The sequence below is a fragment of the Mesocricetus auratus genome, unplaced genomic scaffold, assembly GCF_017639785.1.
Source record: "Mesocricetus auratus isolate SY011 unplaced genomic scaffold, BCM_Maur_2.0 Super-Scaffold_4256, whole genome shotgun sequence".
Taxonomy (NCBI): Eukaryota; Metazoa; Chordata; class Mammalia; order Rodentia; family Cricetidae; genus Mesocricetus; species Mesocricetus auratus.
In genome coordinates this window covers 33,516,007-33,534,293 of record NW_024429182.1, presented here as the reverse complement: position 1 = coordinate 33,534,293, position 18,287 = coordinate 33,516,007, and positions in this window count along the sequence as shown.

The window sequence follows — 18,287 nt, the reverse complement described above, 5'->3', positions numbered from 1 at the left end:
TCATGACAACACCCATGAAAACATGTAGACAAGGCGGCATGTATGTGCAATTTCAGAGCTAGGGAGCTGGACACAGGAAGAACCCTGGGGGTCACTGGCCAGCTAGTCTAGCCCAGCCACTGAGCCCCAGGTCCCAATGAGAGATACCATCTCAAAAAATCAAGGTGGTGTGGAGAGATAGTTCAGTGGGTAGAGCATGAGGAGTGGAGTTCAGATTTTCAGTATGCATGGAAATGCCAAATGGGCACAATGACTCACCTGGAATCCCAGCACTCAAGAGCCAGAGGCAAGGGATCTGTGGAACAAGCTGGCTACCTCTGTTGATGTCCTGGCATTATGTTGACCATGTCCCTTGACAACGGGCAGGGTACACACAGCGGCATTCAGGCCGATACTTAGATAGCTCAAAGGGCACTGTATTGCGTGGCTATATCATGCATTACCTGGCTGCGTAAGGTATCTGTACACATGTGCAAGCTTTCCCTTGTAAGCGAGTGCCTCCCACCTGTTTCCCCTTCTCCCTTCCATCTCTGCTCCTGGTTGACCAACACCCTTTGTTCCCTTTCCCCAATAAACTCCACATGGGTTTTGTTGAGTTTTGTAGTTCGTGTTTCATTGCCTGAAGCTGCAGCAAACGACAACCTTGACTAGCCAAATCAGTGATCTCTGGTTTAAGTGAGATTATCTATAATGGAGAGTGATTACCTGATGTTAAACATTGGCCTCCACACACACTTACTTACACACGCGTGTCCCACCCCCAGCATCAAACAAATACCCAAAGATGGACATCTTTTGAGTAATAACAGCTGAAATGAACATGATTTGATATAAGCATGAAGCAAAAACCACTTTCTAGCTGGGTGATGGTAGCACACATATTTCATCCTAGCACGTGGGAGGCAGAAACAGGTAGATCTCTGTGAGCTCAAGGCCAGTCTGGTCTACAGAGTGAGTTCCAGGATAGGCTCCAAAGCTACAGAGAAACCCTGTTTTGGTTTTGCAAACCAAAACCAAAAAACTCAAACAAACAAACAAACAAAAAACCACTTTCTAATTCTTGAAGTCCAAGCCAAATGTATAAATGTGAATTTCACTTATTGCGAAACTGTGTGCAGTGCTGAGAGCCTTGTTGCTGCAGTATAAATGAGTCCCTGGTGCTGGCAGTGCACATTAAGCTGATGTCCTAGAGTGATTTCATTTTCAACCTTCTAAAAGAGAAAAATCAACGAGTTGGGAGAAAGGAAAACAGAACTGAAATCGAGCTTTGAAATCATAGAAGATAAAGCTTTGAGAGTCACAAATAAAACAAACTCACTCTTGAAGGTGTCTCTAGGAAAACAAGCATAGAATTCATTGATTCTGCCTTGGGTAATATTTGTAGTGAAACAAAGCAACCCAAGGAATGTCTCCCAAATGCAGTCCTACAGGCTGGAAGTTCAGGAGATGGGAAGGGAACATGTTTGTCCTATGCTTCTGTAGACTTCAAAAAAGACAAAAGGTTGCACAGGAGCCCCGCAGGCACCCTGAGGCAAGGGTAGACCTAGTGCCCATGATACCCGAAAGGTCCATGCTCTCTCTTCACCCCTAGGTGGAGCACAGCTAGTAAGATGTTGGGAGAGAAAAACAAACAAAAACAAGAGAGAGGCAGAGATACAGAAAGATGAGCAAGACAGAAACTGAGACAGAGATATAGAGAAACAGAAACAAAGAGAAACACAAAAAGAGATCTTGATCCAGCACGATAGAGACACAGAGAGATCGAGACCTTAGTGAAGCATATGTTGACAACATCTAATAGGCTTGTTTTAATCAGAAAGAAATACAATCTCCAAACACCTTCCAGATGACAGTGTCTTTGTGAACCTCCCAACAGGTTCCCCTGCATTTACTGAAAGCTAAGGATGTCCCTGCTTTCCCCTTCTCAGATGAAATTTTTATCAGTTTTTCAGGCTACTTCCCAAGACCCTTCACCATGCGGGGGAGAGTGTGTATTTGTCCCAGTGTGCAAGACATGAGGGGAAGTTATAGCAGGTAGATTTCAGGGCAAGCTCGGAATAAAGAATGTAGAGCTACATTTTATCATCCAGGAAAAGAGACAGCTATGGGGAGCAAGATGAAGCCACACTTGGCAGAAGTCAGCCAAAGGGAGGGAATTATTCAAGTCCTCAGAAGGTGGCTGGATAGAAAGGCTGGCCTTCTATCAAGCCAAGGCTAGAAGGGGAAATCACAGGATGACAAAGGGGGATGGTGAGGGTTTCAGAGGTGGGACGTGGCCCTGCCCCTGATGTTCATGTCTGACACCATGATTATCTAAGTGGCTCTCCCTCCAACTTCCCCACCCTCAGTCCCTGGTACTGCTATGAGCAGTGGAACTAGGGACACATTACCTGTGAAGGTAAGTTTAAAATCTCTCTGTAAATGGGAATAGTATTGCACCTAACAATGGAGTGAGTGTGTTCCTTTTAAAACTGCCCTGTTCCGAGCTTTGACAAACAGGACCCATCTTAATGCCTGTGAAGTGTTTTGTGCAGTCAACAGATGAGGGTCCTTTCTACTCTGAATATGATAGCAGGGACTTTTGACGGTCATTGCATGGAGCTCAAAGCCACCATTAAGAGAAGTGTGCTGAGCCCGGAACAGAAGGCAAAAAATCCATAATCTACTTCTGATTCTGTCATTGCGTGAACATGAGTTGCTGACATGGGAACGTGTTTGGAGAACCTCACCACATGGCCATTCCATCACTGTTTGAATGTCAGAGAATGTGCTTACACAAATCCAGATAGGGCAAGACAGCTGCTTGGCCTCCTGATGCAGTCAAGAGATGCATAAACACGCTGGCTGACCACCGCAGCACTATACTACTTAGTTTTACAGCACACATTTTTATAAGCAAAGGGAGTATGCAGCAAAATATAATGAGCAGTGCTGTAGTACATAAACTGCTCATCGTCACGATTGCTTCATAAATGCTATAGTTGTGTAGGCTATGCTGGCTTTTATTACACTGCTTATGTATTTTGTGGAAGGACTGTCCTGCCACGGGGTACTTGTAGAGGTCAGAGGACAATTTGTATGAGTCTGCTCTCTCCTGTCACCATAAGGGTTCTGGAGATTGAACCCAGGTTATAAGGCTTGACAGCAAGCACCTTTGTCTACGGAGACATCTTACCAACCCTAGGCTATACGTTTGTTTAACTGGTAGTGCAGTGTTTGTACCAGCCTTATCACAAATGTGAGGTATGTGTTGCATGGTGACATCACTAGGCAGTGGTGTCAATTGGATCTATGTTGTTGATTCATCAGAATCTTTGTAGACTTCTGGGGACTTCATAATCCCTGACTGAAAGAAAAATCTCTATGTAGGACATTACCATATCAGTTATTTATAGCTAGGAAGCAAATGAGCAAATGACCACAAACCCAGCTGCTCAGGTTTACAGAGCAAGAGTCTAAGCAAGGCTTTCTCCTTCACAATTCATCTACACAGCACTGAGATGCCAGCTTATGGTCCCCATAAAGTGGTAACTGAGGCTCTGGCTCAGACACAGTCATCTCAAGACTTCTTGCAGAAGGGTCTTCTTCTATATGCTCACAAGGGGTGTTGGCAAGAGTTACTTCTTTGTGAGCAGTTGTGTTGAAGACCTGGTTTTCTTGACAAATATTGGCCTGAGGTCATCGTCAATTCTGAGGGAGCTAAGTTCATCACTGTGGGCAAGCCAAGTCTTTCATGGTCTATTCTTGGAACTACCTTCCTGACCTTTTTCTGTATTCTATATATTGGAAGAAAGCCATATGCAACCCCCATAGAAGGGCAGGGGTGGATAGCAGGAGGTAAGACCTATGGAACCTGGTTTAGAAGGCTTCCTATCATGGCACTAGCACATGTAAACAAATTCTAAAGGTAGTTGATGCAGATTAGGATGGTAAATTCAGCTGCCCTCAGAGGGTGGTAGGCTGCATTAATTTACAACAGATCGCATATGAGACAGTGTAAACAGGGATGAGGCATGGTATCCTTTCTCCTGGGTACAGCATTCAACTTCAAATCCCTTAAAGCAGTGGTTCTCAACATTCCTAATGCTGCAACCCTTCAATACTGTCCCTCATGTTATTTCCATTGCTACTTCATAACTGTAATTTCGACACTGTTGTGAATTCTAATGTAAGTATCTGCTATACAGGATATATGATAGGTGATCCCTGTGAAAGGGTCATCCAACCCCCAATGGAGTAGTGACCCATGGTTTGAGAACTGCTGCCTTGAAGAGACATGGGCTAACCAGCAAGAATCTCAGGTTAAAACTATAGGTCACCAGTCAAACACTGTGCTAGATAACATGGGATGGGGACTACATAAGTTTGTCTCATTCCATTATTCTATTAACGTGTCACTTTAGGTATGGCGGAAGCAAATAGTCCTGGCCAGCCATAGGTTTTAATTCTGAGTGTTCTATGAGTGATCAAAAGACAGTATGACTGTAAGAGGAATGGCTCATCAATACTATTTTTCTGCCAAACAAAGGAATTCTGATTACTAGGGAAGCTGGCCTTTTTTCTTTTTTTCTTTCTTTTTTTTTTTTTTTTTTTTTGATCCACACCTAACTTTCCTGTGTTTCTCCCGTCAAACTAAACAGAGGCGGATTTTCGAAAAGTAAGCCATGCTGAGTTGAGGCGAAACTTTATGATCCAGATCAAGCATCTTTTATCAGGGCACCAGAATCCAAAGTGCTCTAAAATCTGAGACCTTTTAAGAGCCAACATGATATTCAAGCAGCCTCAGATTGGATTTGAACCTTTTCAGACTAGAGACATTCAACTGGTTGGTAAAGTCTATGCAATTATTTCAAAATGTGAAGGGTTCCAAAATCTGAAACATTTCTGGTCCCAAACATTGTGGAGCAAGTGTATTCTACTTATGGTGATGATGATTGTAATAATAATAATTGGTGCTTTTTCATTTCTTCAGCAAACATTCGCTGAGCTCCTACAGTATCCAGAGCTCAACCAGTTCTCAGAAGAGAAAAAGGAACTACACACTGACTTCCAGGAGCTCCTGGCACACAGAGGACACAGTGACAATACAGTGTGGTGGATGCAGAGTGAAGGTTGCCAAGGTTATACAACCACAGGGGAGGGACCAGTGAGGTTTGTGTCAGGGTAGTGGTTTCACTAAGGGCCAAGAATAGCTTGCCCCCTTTACAGGGCAGAGTCTACTTTTGATGTCAAAATGTCTTATGATGGGATTATCTCATTAATCCTCCTAACACCCTAGGATTTTAGGAAGAACACAAGTATTGCTCTGTCTGGTAGAAAGATAGCCCTGTGGAAATCCTATGACAGAAAGCAGAAGCCCTGGTCACCACCACACCAGCACCTAATGAGATCCCAAGGCAAGGCTATAATCCCTTCCCTGGAAGCAGCTGGATTTCCTGGCTCAGATGGGCTCAGAAGATGAGGGCAAGAGAAACCATATTACCAATGGCATTTGAATATTCTGCTCCGGAATGGACTGTGCTATTGTTATTGATGTGGCTGGTAATAGAATAAACAATTACAACACCATGCCTAGATGCTCAGTTTAAACGTTTCTCCGAGAGCAGCATGGAGACCTGGTTTAAAAACCAAAGGCATTGTACTCTTTCAAGTTTTGAAAAGTTTCAGTTACACCCACAGTTGAAGCACCCAGTCCAGGATAAAGGTGGGTGCTTTTTAAAATAAGGAATTAATTAGTATTAGATCAGAATCTTTTCTTATAATATGCTATTTGAGAAAAAAAAGCAATGCCCCCCTTTGTTTTAGCTACACTGTCTTTAATTCAATTTACTTTTGTTCAGAACTGCAGCTTGGTCATTATATGCCTGGTAGTCCTCTCCACCCCCACCCTCCGGCATTTACACATTGAAAGTGCTACAGAAAACTGTTGCCACTGTCCGCATTTCTCTGCATGAGTGAGGCCCAGCTACTGTGCTTCTGTGACCAAAGAGAAGGAAAAAGTTCCCTGTGCCTATTAATTGAGAGCTGCCAATCAGTTTCTCTCTACTAGCCCTGCAAAGCAGCTCAGATAACATCTGTTCCTGTGGGAGAGTGATTTGATGATTATCCAAAGCATCGGGAAGACAGCGAGCATAAGACCGAGAGGAGCATTAAGAATCTGGCAGGAAAATGTAGCTGTTTGGAGATTTTCTCACTCCCTTTTGTTAAGCTGTGCACTGCCAGTGACCTTCAGAGCCCCCCTGAGGCAGCTCTTTCAGGATGCTCAGGCTCCTGAGTGCAGGGGGACCCCCTTGGGTTTGTAAACTCCACAGATTTTTTCTTTTATCTCCCTGACCCCAGCTGAGCAGCCAGACCACTTGGACTTGCAAAACTGAGTAGTGAGTGAGTGATGCACACATCCTGGCTGCCTGTGCCTAAGGAGCCTGCTCTCTGAACCGTGCCAGCACAGCCCTCCTGGCTGCTGATGTAGCCCTGATCTTCTTCAGGATACTCTGTAAAGTCACACCCAGATTACACATGCATGGGTGAATTGTTTCGCCTTTGACTCATTTGCATTCTCTCCCCGCCCTTGCCCAGAGAAGCATATTTAGGAAAATCAGAACAGCTCTTTCTGGAAAGGAACAGAAGTCAGACTCCTCTACCCCTGCACCTGCCTGGGAATCTTCAAGGGAGCCCCCACCCCTGGCCCCAGCTATTCATTATATTGCCACTGCAAGCATGTGACTGTCCCCCTGCCAGCAAGCCCCATGCAGTCACTTTAGCTAGACACACAAATAGCTAATGGCCTATTCAGAGCCGGTCTGGACTTCTGTCCTGTCTCAGAAATCTCTGAGGTGGCCCAGCACAAAAGGATGCAAATGACAACGGGTCAACAGCAGATGCTACACAATGGGGGTGGGGGCAGAGAGTATTCAGGCCTTCGTGGTTTTTTGTGTCTTCCTCAAATGGTACCTCATTCTTCACATGTCATTTTCAATTTCAGCCAGTCTTATTTTCATGTCCAAGGGAGGCCAATAAAGGCATCTGGACTCATTTCCGTTGGAGGTTTTTCTACCCTTGGGTTGAAGCTTGCCTCTTCTGTTTTGTTTGCAGAGTGGTGACATGTGTCTACAGAGCTCCGTAACACCTGCTCCATCCGGGCCCCATGTCATGGAGAGGGTTGTGCTTTCTTTCCTGCAGAGTGGGGATCGGAGACTATGTCTATATACTGTAAACTTTGCAGGGTTTTAATCTGGAATGGAGACATGCGCTCCCCAGAGTTGCTGGTGCCGTAGGCCTTGAATACAAGGCACTAGGTATATATATATATTTAATGAAACACATGTATTCCCTTTGTTCAGAAACCAAGGAAGAATGCAGGATGTATGTGAGTATGCGTGCACATCTCCCGCCTCTCTACAGAGAAGCAGAGCTGCCGCCAGGTCAGCAGGCACCAGCTCAGCCGTGAGCACATTGGAAGGGAGCCCCAGGTGCCAGGAGGCCGAAGTTAAGTCCACATCAGTGTCAGGACAGCTTTGTGCCTTTCCTGTATACTGATAACCATAAAAATAATAGCAAGAGCAAAATAATATCTGCCTGGGAGTGTACTGGAGACGACCCTAAGTGAGGCAGATGTCCCAGTGGTCCTACTCTTGTGTGAAGAAATCGGGCAGGCACAAGTTGCTTCCGTAGATTGTTCAGGACAGGAGAGAAGCCTGTGGAGGCTGGGGCGGAGTGCTGGGAAGACTCTGGCTTCCACTTAGCTCAGAATCACAAATCTTTAAGTCTAGGAAGAGTGGCTCATTAACAGAGAACCAAGAGCCACAAGAGAGAGCACGCACGGGTCTTTTTTCTTTCTCTCCCTCGTTGTAAAAGTTGCTTCCCAGAAGCAAGTCCAAAGCTAGCCTGGCAATGCCCTGTCACTGGGGGTTGGATTTATTCTTATGTGCTGCTGTCCTTACAGAGCAACCAACCTTAAATCCTACACTCAGTGTATGAAAAAACCACTTGTAGGATCTCATCAGTTAGGGTTCATTCTGAGAAGCAAACAGGATAGAGAAGGGGGAAGTAGGCCCACCCTGCTGTTTCTCCTTTAAGGGTTGGGCCATGCTCCATCCAGCTGCATTCACTTTCAGCCTATTGCTGGAACTTAGTAAGACCACAAGCACCCACAGGAGAGATTGGGACATAGGACTTTTAAAGAGAGTACACTGCCATCCTGAATAAAATGAATTCCCATTTCAAAAGAGGACTAGATGCTGGTGGGGAGCCAGCATGATCTAATGAGGCCCCCAGTGGGCTTAATTGGAGATATGACTCCAGTAGATACTTGTCTACCACTAACCTCACAGGAGACAGGAGTCTTCTGGGAATCCTTCATATTCCTCTAAAATCGAGCTTCAGACAGACAGTACCTAGCATGATCATTGGCCTGGACAATGATGGAGGGGAGCCAGCATGATCTAATGAGGCCCTGGGTGGGTTTAACTAGAGATATAACTGTAGTAGACACTTGTCTTTCACAGTTCTCACAGGGGACAAGGACCCTTCTACGAATATTTCATATTCATCTAAAACTGAGCTTCCAACAAATAGCACCCAGCTTTTCATTGACTCGGGCAGTGGTAGGTGCAAAGGATATAAGAAGCCACTCCCTGAAATGGCAGAGCCTTTTACACGGAACACACCATGAAGCTATCTGTAACTCTGAGTAAAGGGTGTCGGCTGGCACTACGATCCACTGTGATCACCCTACTCCGTATATTTTGTCCATCCTAGGGACACACTTGTCTTTGCACATTTACTCAATAACTATATTATTAAATTAAGTTACACATCTGGACGTAGACAGCCTGACTGCAGAACTCTTTCCGAAAAAGAAATTATGTCGTGAGTCACCATGTGATCACAGAAGTGACTAGAGGATTAACTCCTATTGACCAGGGGGTTCCAGAGGGACGCACCCCTCACTGAGGAAGAGAAGGGAGATGAACAGCAGATCCAAGGGACAGAGAGCAAGGCTAAATGATGTCCTGGGTAACAGGGTGCAGGCGAAGGTTCTTTCCTGGGACTGGTGAAGGTTCTTTCCTGGGACTGGAGATTGTGGGTGTAGTGGCTTGCATCCCAGAGTGAATGACAGCTTGTACTGCCAACACAGTGTCATTTACTGATAAGCACACTGAAGCCAGAGCATGCTGGCGTGCACTGAGACCACAAAGGTTTCTGTTGTTCACTCCAACATCTGAGCCTAGAAACACAACTCCAGTGAGATGGATGAGTTTAGATTTACCACTTCCCTTCTGAAATTCCTAGGCTTAATTTCAGTCAAACTCAAATGGGTAGGTGTTGACAGAGGAAGCAGAAGATGAAGAGAGAGGGAAAGAAAAGCAAGACAGTAAGGGGTGGGTGTAGCAAGATCAGAAAGGGAGGAAAAAAGGGAGCCAGGGTGAGGGAGTACAAACCACAGTTCCTAAGATTCCCATCTTCATTGGGAAACTCACAATGGGAAGAGCAGCAGTGGGAATCCCTACAAAGTACAGTATCATTCTCAGCCCAGTTAGCAAAATCGGCATGTTGACTGGGCAGCCTACTTTTCAGAATCATCATTTTCAGAATACATTTACATTTGTGTATGCAGAAGGCGAGCATTGTGGCCAACGGGCACTAAATAATGGGACAAAGCTGTGGCCCTCAGGTCTCAGCTGTCTTCTGAAAAGAGCAGTAACTGTCTCAGACTTGCCCAGCTTGCTAGAATGCTGTGAGCTAAATTAGAAATAACGGTTGAAGTGCTCCCTACGATTCGAAGTCTCAGAAGGATGCTAGCTGTCAGGTTGAGCAGAGGTGAGGCTCAGGCTGAGTGCAATCTGACCAGTCACCTGCAGGGACTGAAGAGTCATCTGCAGGGCACTTGCACTTGAGGACTTTGCATACCCTGTGAGTGCCTGAAGGCGAGGATGTAATTATATCACCAGACCCAAGATAAATGATAAATGGGTGCTTATTGGAGAACAATTACACAGAAAAATACAAAGATCCACTGACCCATCATGTATGTAAAACAAACAGCAAACAGACCTTCTATTCAAGAAAGACAGTAAAGAAAGTTAAAAGTCGAATGGATAGGTTTGGAGCTTGCTATGGTTCAGATGAATGATCAGATGTCAAGGTTTTAACCCCTGGTCCTGGAGAGTGGTGCTGTTCACAGGGGCTGTGGAATATTTTACACACAGGGTCTAGCTGGCAGGTGCAGGACCACAGGGGTGGGATTGTGGGTTTGGGTGCTCTGGTTTCTGTCTTCTACCATGGTGTGAAGAGCAATGGTCACCTCACATTCCCACCATTGCTGATGGAGCATCTCTCGCTGCCATGCCTACTCTGCCATGATGGACAACACCCTCAAATCCACCAGCCCAAAATAGAATTAATTGCCTCTTCCCTTACCTGTCTGCTGCCAAGATTAGTAAAGAAGCTAGTGTAGAGCTGATTAGAAGGAAATGACAAGAAAAAAATGGCTCTGTAGAGGTGATCTAGGAAGTAGCATGGATAAGAAAAGGAATGGGAACTATGGATGAGAATGACAAAGAAATACAAATGATGCAAAGGAGAAAATCCAACAGACTTCCTTGGAGCTCTAGAAAGAGAAGTGGGGGATAAAGGGCTAGATGCCATACTTAGACTTCATATTTAGTCCTTAAGTGGGGAAGACTACCTGTCCACTGTTCTAAAAGCCCCTATCTGAGAACAGTAGTAAAAAGATCCTTGCTCACTTGTTGAGAAAAACTTACTGAGAACCTGCAAAAGACAAAGAGAAGCTCTCAAATCAGCTTTAGTAGGAAAAGACAAACTTCCTTTATGGAGCAGTTGCTATGTGGACAGGAGACTCCCTGATGGCAGCAGCAGCACCAAAAGTTTATGGGTACCATTGCCTCCTCCAATCAGACGGCAAATACCTTCAACCTGGACAGCATGCCCAAAACTCTGAATGATGAAGGGAGACAATGCGGACAGTGTACCCACCTGATACTCACAATCAAACACTCTGCTGATGGAAATTAAGAAACTTCTGGAGGAAGGAAATCCAAAATACAAGGTGGGGAGTAAATATATGGAGAACAAAGAAATTATAAAGGGTTAAATGTACAAAAACAAAAAAAATACAATAGTACTTGGTAAATGCTAAAAGAAACAAAGGGAATGTAATGCAGACATCGAAATCTGGAGGAGGGATTTCAGGGTTCTAAGTTCTGCCATTCTGAGAATCAAATAACAGTAGAGAATAGCCTCCGACTTTAGTTATTTATTGTGTGATAGTTACAGTGACCAGTAAAGTGGAGAAACAAAACATACAGCTTACAAGTGGAAATGTATGCAGAATGAGAAAATATCAACAAAAGAAGGAAGGGTATGAGCTTGAAAACCAAGCAACTACAGGAGGGAAGGAGGGAAGGAGAGAAGGAGGGAAAATGGGAGGGAGGGACAAATGGGGTGATATTACAACACATGTAAAATGAAAAAAAATCCATCTAGTTAGTGAGTAAAGACTGGAGTATGGATGGAAAATAAAAATAAAAGTAGCAATTTAATTTGTTTATATGACATTTATGAGATAGATACCTAAAATATCAGAACCTGAAAAGTTAAAACAAGATTTACAAGTACTATAATTACTTCAATATTAAACAAATTTTAAGACAAAATGTATCCCTATGGATATAGTCCTTCACAAGGATAAATGGCTCACATTATCAGAAAGCTACTTTATATCTTATTTTATATTCAGTGGATACATAATAATCACATATATTTATGAACAGAGTGGTACATGATATTCTAATGTAAATATGCTGTATAGTGATCCATCCAGAGTAATTACCTTAAAGCCTCAGAGACTTATCATAGTGATTCTACAGTCTTAAATGCCTTTAAACAACAACTTATCTACAAACTATATAAATAAAAATTGGCATAATTATAAAAAGAAATATAAAATGAATAATCAGAGGATTAATACAGTTCTCCTAAAAACTTTTACAAGAAACAGACCACAAAAACCATTGTTCAATGTAGGATTACCATTGCTAAGATGAAATACCATGACCAAAAGCAAGTTGGGGAGGAAAGGGTTATTTGGCTTATGCTTCCACATCACTGTTCATCACTGAAGAAGTCAATACAACAATCCAAACAGGGCAATGACCTGGAGGCAGGAACTAATGCAGAGGTCACAGAAGAGTGCTGCTTACGAGATTGCTCATCATGGTTTATGCAGTCTGTTTTCTTATGGGACACAGCACCACCAGTCCAGGGATGGCGCCACCCACAATGGACTGTGCCCGCATCAATCACTAATTAAGAAGATGTTCTACAGTCTTGCCTACACCCCAGTCTTATAGAAACATTTTCTCTGTTGGACTTCCCTCCTCTCAGGTGACTCTAGCCTTTGACACAAAATTACCCAGCATAGCCCTATCGTGAAATACTTAAACAAAATGATTAACCAATAATTTGGTTGACTGAACTTATGCAGATATATTATAATCAATAAGAGAAAAATCTATTTTCTTTTTAAGTATACAAGGGCATTAAAAAAAACCCTGAACAACAAAGCAAAATTCAGCATATTTTAAAGGATAGAAATGATAGATACTATGTTTTCTGGCATACTGCAAGTAATCTAAAAAACAATAGAAAAACATAATTAGAAAACCCTTATTGATTTAGAAATTAAGAAAGCTACCATAACACAAGCTATCAGTCTGAGAACAAATCATAGAAGAAAATAGAAAAGCTGAACTGAAAAATGAAGATTACTCTTTTGTATCCATAGAAGGGAAGACATCGGAGTACTGGAGATTTATGACTGTTGATAATTGTATTTGAAACAACATCTGAAAAATGAAGTAAACCATTTGCCTGGGAAATCACAATAAGAGTCGAATAAACTCAAAGAAAGGAGAAGGAAATAGAAGCAAAACCAGCAAGAAGCTGTAGAAAGGACACACGATAAAGGGAACACACAGAGCCAGGGATGCTGGTTTGTTGAAGAGTTAATTAAACTTCAGGCAAAGCTGCTGAGAAGTAAAGGCCACATGAGTGTCATAAAGGAAATGATGGGCACTTGGCAAGAGTCATGAACATTTCAAAATATGATTGGTGGATGTGTTACTAACTTCGTGTGGATGGGATGAGAAGAAATAGACTTAAAGAGAAAAGGCCCGGAGAGCCTGAAAACCATTAACACAATGTGATCAGAAGTCATAAATCTGCAGAAAACACAGGAGAGTTCTCCCTCAGCTCTAAGGAAGACCACTTCTGTTGTCCACAGATTCTTCTCTACAAGAGAACAACAAAGGCATGAATAACCCCAATATTCAAGTGTGGTGACTCACGCGTGCTCTTAATTCCCCTGTCTAAACACAGCAGCCTACACAGGGAAATATGGACAAGGTGCTGCTGTTCTTACCTGACCCAGAATACATGTGAAGGGCTTTGTATTCATACTCCTATTGGCTAAAAGAGCTTCAAGGGGAACTTCTTACATGGAGAGGAGGTAGAGACAGTGCAGCATAAACATGGCATCTTTAGCAGATGCCACTCACACTTAGTGAGAAAAAAACTATGTACTCAAGCTTTATAAGGATAATAAGAAAGCTATAGGCCAATCTACCTCACAGGCACAAAAATCCCAGAGAAAATGTTAGCATCTGGACCTACTGTTTTCACTCTGAGAATGAGTGGTAGTTCAAAGATTGGTTTAGAATTCCAATTCATGTAATTAGCCATATTAATACATCTAATCTTTCCTTTTTCTTTCTTTAACTTTACTTGACTTTTATTGTGATTTTTCCAGATATGTAATACTCAAATAACATGTTACTATATAAAGAAAAGGCTTATGACAAACGTAATTTATTTATAGAAAACCAGGGACACAAGCTTGGCAGTGGTGGCACATGCCTTTAATCCCAGCATTCTGGAGGCAGAGGCAGGCAGATTTCCGTGAGTTAAAGGATAGACTGGTCTACAAAGCAAGTTCCAGGACAGCCAGGGAAATCCTGTCTTGAAAAACAAAAAAAAAAAAAAAAAGAAAAGAAAACAGGTTTACAAAGAGAACCACATGATTCCCAAAAGAGAAACAGCAGATATGGGGCTTTGCGGTGAAATTTCCTGTGCTTCTCCACTAGAATCAGATTAATGAGAGTTCTGCCGTTTCCCCTTACTGCCTTGTCAGCATGGAACCAGGGATTATTCAGTGCCAGAAGGCAGAAGAACAGGTAACAGATGAAAACAGCTTTCACCTTTGGCAGATAATACATTTATTTGTAAAATAAAAAGTTACCCAGGAAGATTTTCAAATCTATGTAGGAGAGTCCAGCAAGTTTCTGGGTACACACTGAATGTACCAACTGGAGCCTAAAGTCAGAGCTCAACAGAAGATATTTTGAAAATACAGACCTCTTAGGCATAAATCTAACCAAATATATGTAAGACATTAAACTTTTCTGAAGATATGTATTATAGACAATAAATGTATCCATAAGTTATGATTGTAGACTGAAGGTCTAAGTATTATAAGTAGCCAGTCTCCCATATGTATATAACTTCTAGAAGTTAGTTAATTCTAAAATGTAGACATACGTATGAAACAGCCACATATACCCTGGTAGAATAAGATGAGAAATATTGTTCTAAGAATTGTCACAATTTATTCTCTAGAAATTATGGCAGCCTAATATACAGCTACATAAATATGTCATTGAAATGAATTAGAAAAGTAGGAAAACTTGTCTGTGTGCACACTGTCATTCCATGAACAAAAGAGAAGCCCTGAGACAAGTCTGATGAAAATGGTCTTTATTTGCCATTTTTTAAGGTAGGGCCTTGTATAGCCCAGGCTGGCATGGACTCAGTGTGCAGCTGAGAGTATGGTAAATTATCTGGGTAGAATTCTGTCAAAATTAAGATTAGTATTTTATGTGACACTCTGCAGAAACAAATTCTCTGTGTGTAAGTAAACTGTGAGAGACAAAGCTGTATGACCTTAAAATGGAGGAATTCTGTTGGGGAAGCTCTAAGAAGAATAGAAGAATGGCCCAGGGAAGTGTCTTCAGGGAGAACTGAAGGCGTAAGAGCACACTATGGAACAAAACACAGCAAAATTGACATTAAAAATCAAGAAATTCCTTTCCCTGAGAACAACAGAAGCTCTGGCCAGGGGAGTGAGGTGGTAGCTGATTTATCATGTGAGCTGAAGGAGGCTTTTGGAATCGATAAAGAAGTGGAGATCAATGAGAAATGATGTATAGAACCTGACACGGCAAGGGGCTGGAAATGTGAACAAGCATTTCAGAGATTCTGGTGGGCCCAGCATAGCAAGCTCCCAAGGTCTATGTTATGGGGATGTCATTAAACCACCCTGACATGGCTTTGCCTCCAGATATCCTCAGCAAACAGAGGAACAAAATCTCTACATATTCAGTAGTGCCTGTCTGTGATGTGACAAATGGTGTAAACTGTTGAGGAAGTGACCTAGGATGATCAATAAACCAAAGCAGTAAGTCACACACGCCCTGGGATTCTGTAGGCCTATTTCTACACATAGACTCATTGGTCTGCAAGTATGTGACACTCATTTACATGTAAACAGGTTCACAAACAATTAATCTCTTATCAAGATAGTTCCTGGTAAAGGCAAAATACACACACACACACACACACACACACACACACACACACACACACACACCACAAAGCTGAACTCCACTGTCTTGTCAATATTTCGGTGCTAAGACTATTTATTGGAAAACAATTTTGTTTAGAAAAGCTAAAAGGTAGAGTAGTGGTCACTGATGGGGCAGAGAGCAGGTTGAGAAGGGGGTGACAGACTGAAGACCCTGTGGGGTGTTCACACGACTCTCCTTTGACTGCAGTGAGAGTTAGGGCTCTTCAGAGACACAGAGCACATGCATACACGTGAGGAACAGAGGGGTACAGCGAGGGCCTGACTTTAGGCCGGGTGGCTAGCCAACCCCAGGATCTGACTTTTGTGAGCTGGGGGTCAAAGGGAAGCCCACGGTGTAGATTCAGTCCTAACTAGACAACCTGAATTCTAGGGATGTGTACGTTAGAAATCTTAAACCTAGGCCAGGAGACTCATGTCCCATCTTAGGCAGATAGGAGAAAAAAGAAAAGGCATCAAATTCCTTTTTGCTCTGCTTTTTCATTCCATTCAGGCCTCAATGGCTTACACACACACACACACACACACACACACACACACACACACACAAGAACAATCTGTTTAACCTGGGCACCACGTGGCATAGCCAAGTTGACATATACTGTTAACCATCAGTAAACAAACTGGTTCTACGAAAGGACAGATAGAAGCTATTTTAGCCTTGTAGGACCATCTGGTTTCTATCACAATCACCCAACACTACCACTGTAGCTGAAAGCAGATATAGATAATATGTGAAGGAATTGGCAGTTGTGTTCCAATAAAAACCTGATTAGAAGCGGGGAGGGTGTCAGGCTGCATTCAGCCCATGGGTCACATGTGCCGATCTTTCTTCTAGGTAGCAACTGTATATGTTTGTATTATATGCTGTGTATTTTTCTATGATTGCCATTTTTCACAAAAAGAAAAGAACTGAGAGCCAAGAAAGAAACCTGGCCCATGTTAAACATCAGTGTTACACAATTAGGAAGCTTGAATGGGCACCTTGCCCACTTACAAAGTACTGGGCCTTGGGCAACGTAATGCCATCTGAGCACTGAGTGTTAGCGGAGGAGTTTGGGTTAGGCCCTTGCTAGAGAGTTCAGCTCTGTATTTTCTTTCTTTACTCTGACAGAAAAGAGCTGATCATTAGTCATATGCAATTACCCGAGACTTCAAGGAAGCTCTCATGACTGTTGGCAGAAATGATCGCCTATGGAAGAGATTTATAGAAGACTCCATGTGTCTCCTAGTATTTCTTGGAGAGTACCTGATCCCAGCATACTTTGAATGCTAAGCGGGGGACTTGTAAAAATATACTTTACAGGCTCTCCAAACGTAAATTATAGGAGGAAGAAAGAGTGTGAAGGGAAACGTTCATTTCTTATGCTAAACTCAGAATGACTGTGCCTTAGAACTAGGAGCATCTCATTGGAAAATAAAGCCTGCCTGTCTACAGAAGGGCAGGCAGCTGTGGGAGGCACAGTTATAGCCACCCAGGCTCCCCACATCTGAATCCCTCAAACTTTGACAGTGTTACTTTATATGTCAAAATGAACTTTACAGCTATAATTAAAGTTAGAATGTTGAATGGGGAGAATACCTTGCGTGTTCTCAATATAAACACAAGTGTTCTTATAGATGAAGAGAAGTAGGAAGGTCAGAGTCAGGGATGTTCAAAGATGCTATGCTGATGGTTTTAAGTATGGAGCAAGGGGTCCCAAGCCAAGGAGTAGGTTGTTCTTTAGATGGTAGAGAAGGCACTACATAAGTTCTCTCCAGAATCTACCAAAGAAATTCAGCAGAATTAATGCTTTAACTCAGTAAGATTCATTCCAAACTTCTGACCTACAGGACTCAGGCAGCTTTGTGTTGCTTGAAACAATTAAGTATGTGGAGATTTGTTATAATAACAATTAGAAACTAATAAAACTGTCTAATTGTGTTCACTTGGGCTAAGCATGACTCTTTAAAACTTTCCTGGGGAACTTGGTGATGCATTTTGATAATGTATCCAAAAGATGCTTACTAAGGATCTCCTGGGTACCAGGTTACACAGGTGGTAGGTACATGGCTCCAGTTCCTAAAGCTTAAGTTAGTGCTGGGCCAACTGTCTCACTGTCCCACACATCCTGTGGACAAAGGCACTGACAGTGCTTATTCAAGACACTGAATGTTTCCACATTCCACAGTGATATCTGTCTGCATGATGAAAAGCCATGTGTAGCAGAGGAAGTTCCTCCCCCAGAGCAGAGGGTATGCACATCACAATTTAGTGAGGTTTCTATTTAGTGAGCTCATTTGCTTCTTGGCAGCCACTGTGAATGAATACATCACCTTGTCCTCTTGTGGATGTCTGATGGGAACTAGGGTTGGAACATTATTTCCAGAAAAATGCTGCTCCTATGGCCACTTCCATGACTGTACTAATAGACAGCCCAGGTCCTGACCCAATGCTGCATGTCATCAGTGGATATTCGTGAAGCTGAAACAGGCTGACTTGTTAGCTTACAACTAGCAGAACTAGCCCCTTCACAGTTTCTGATAAATAGAAGACACCGCACCTCCATGAACATGGTGGATCAGGACC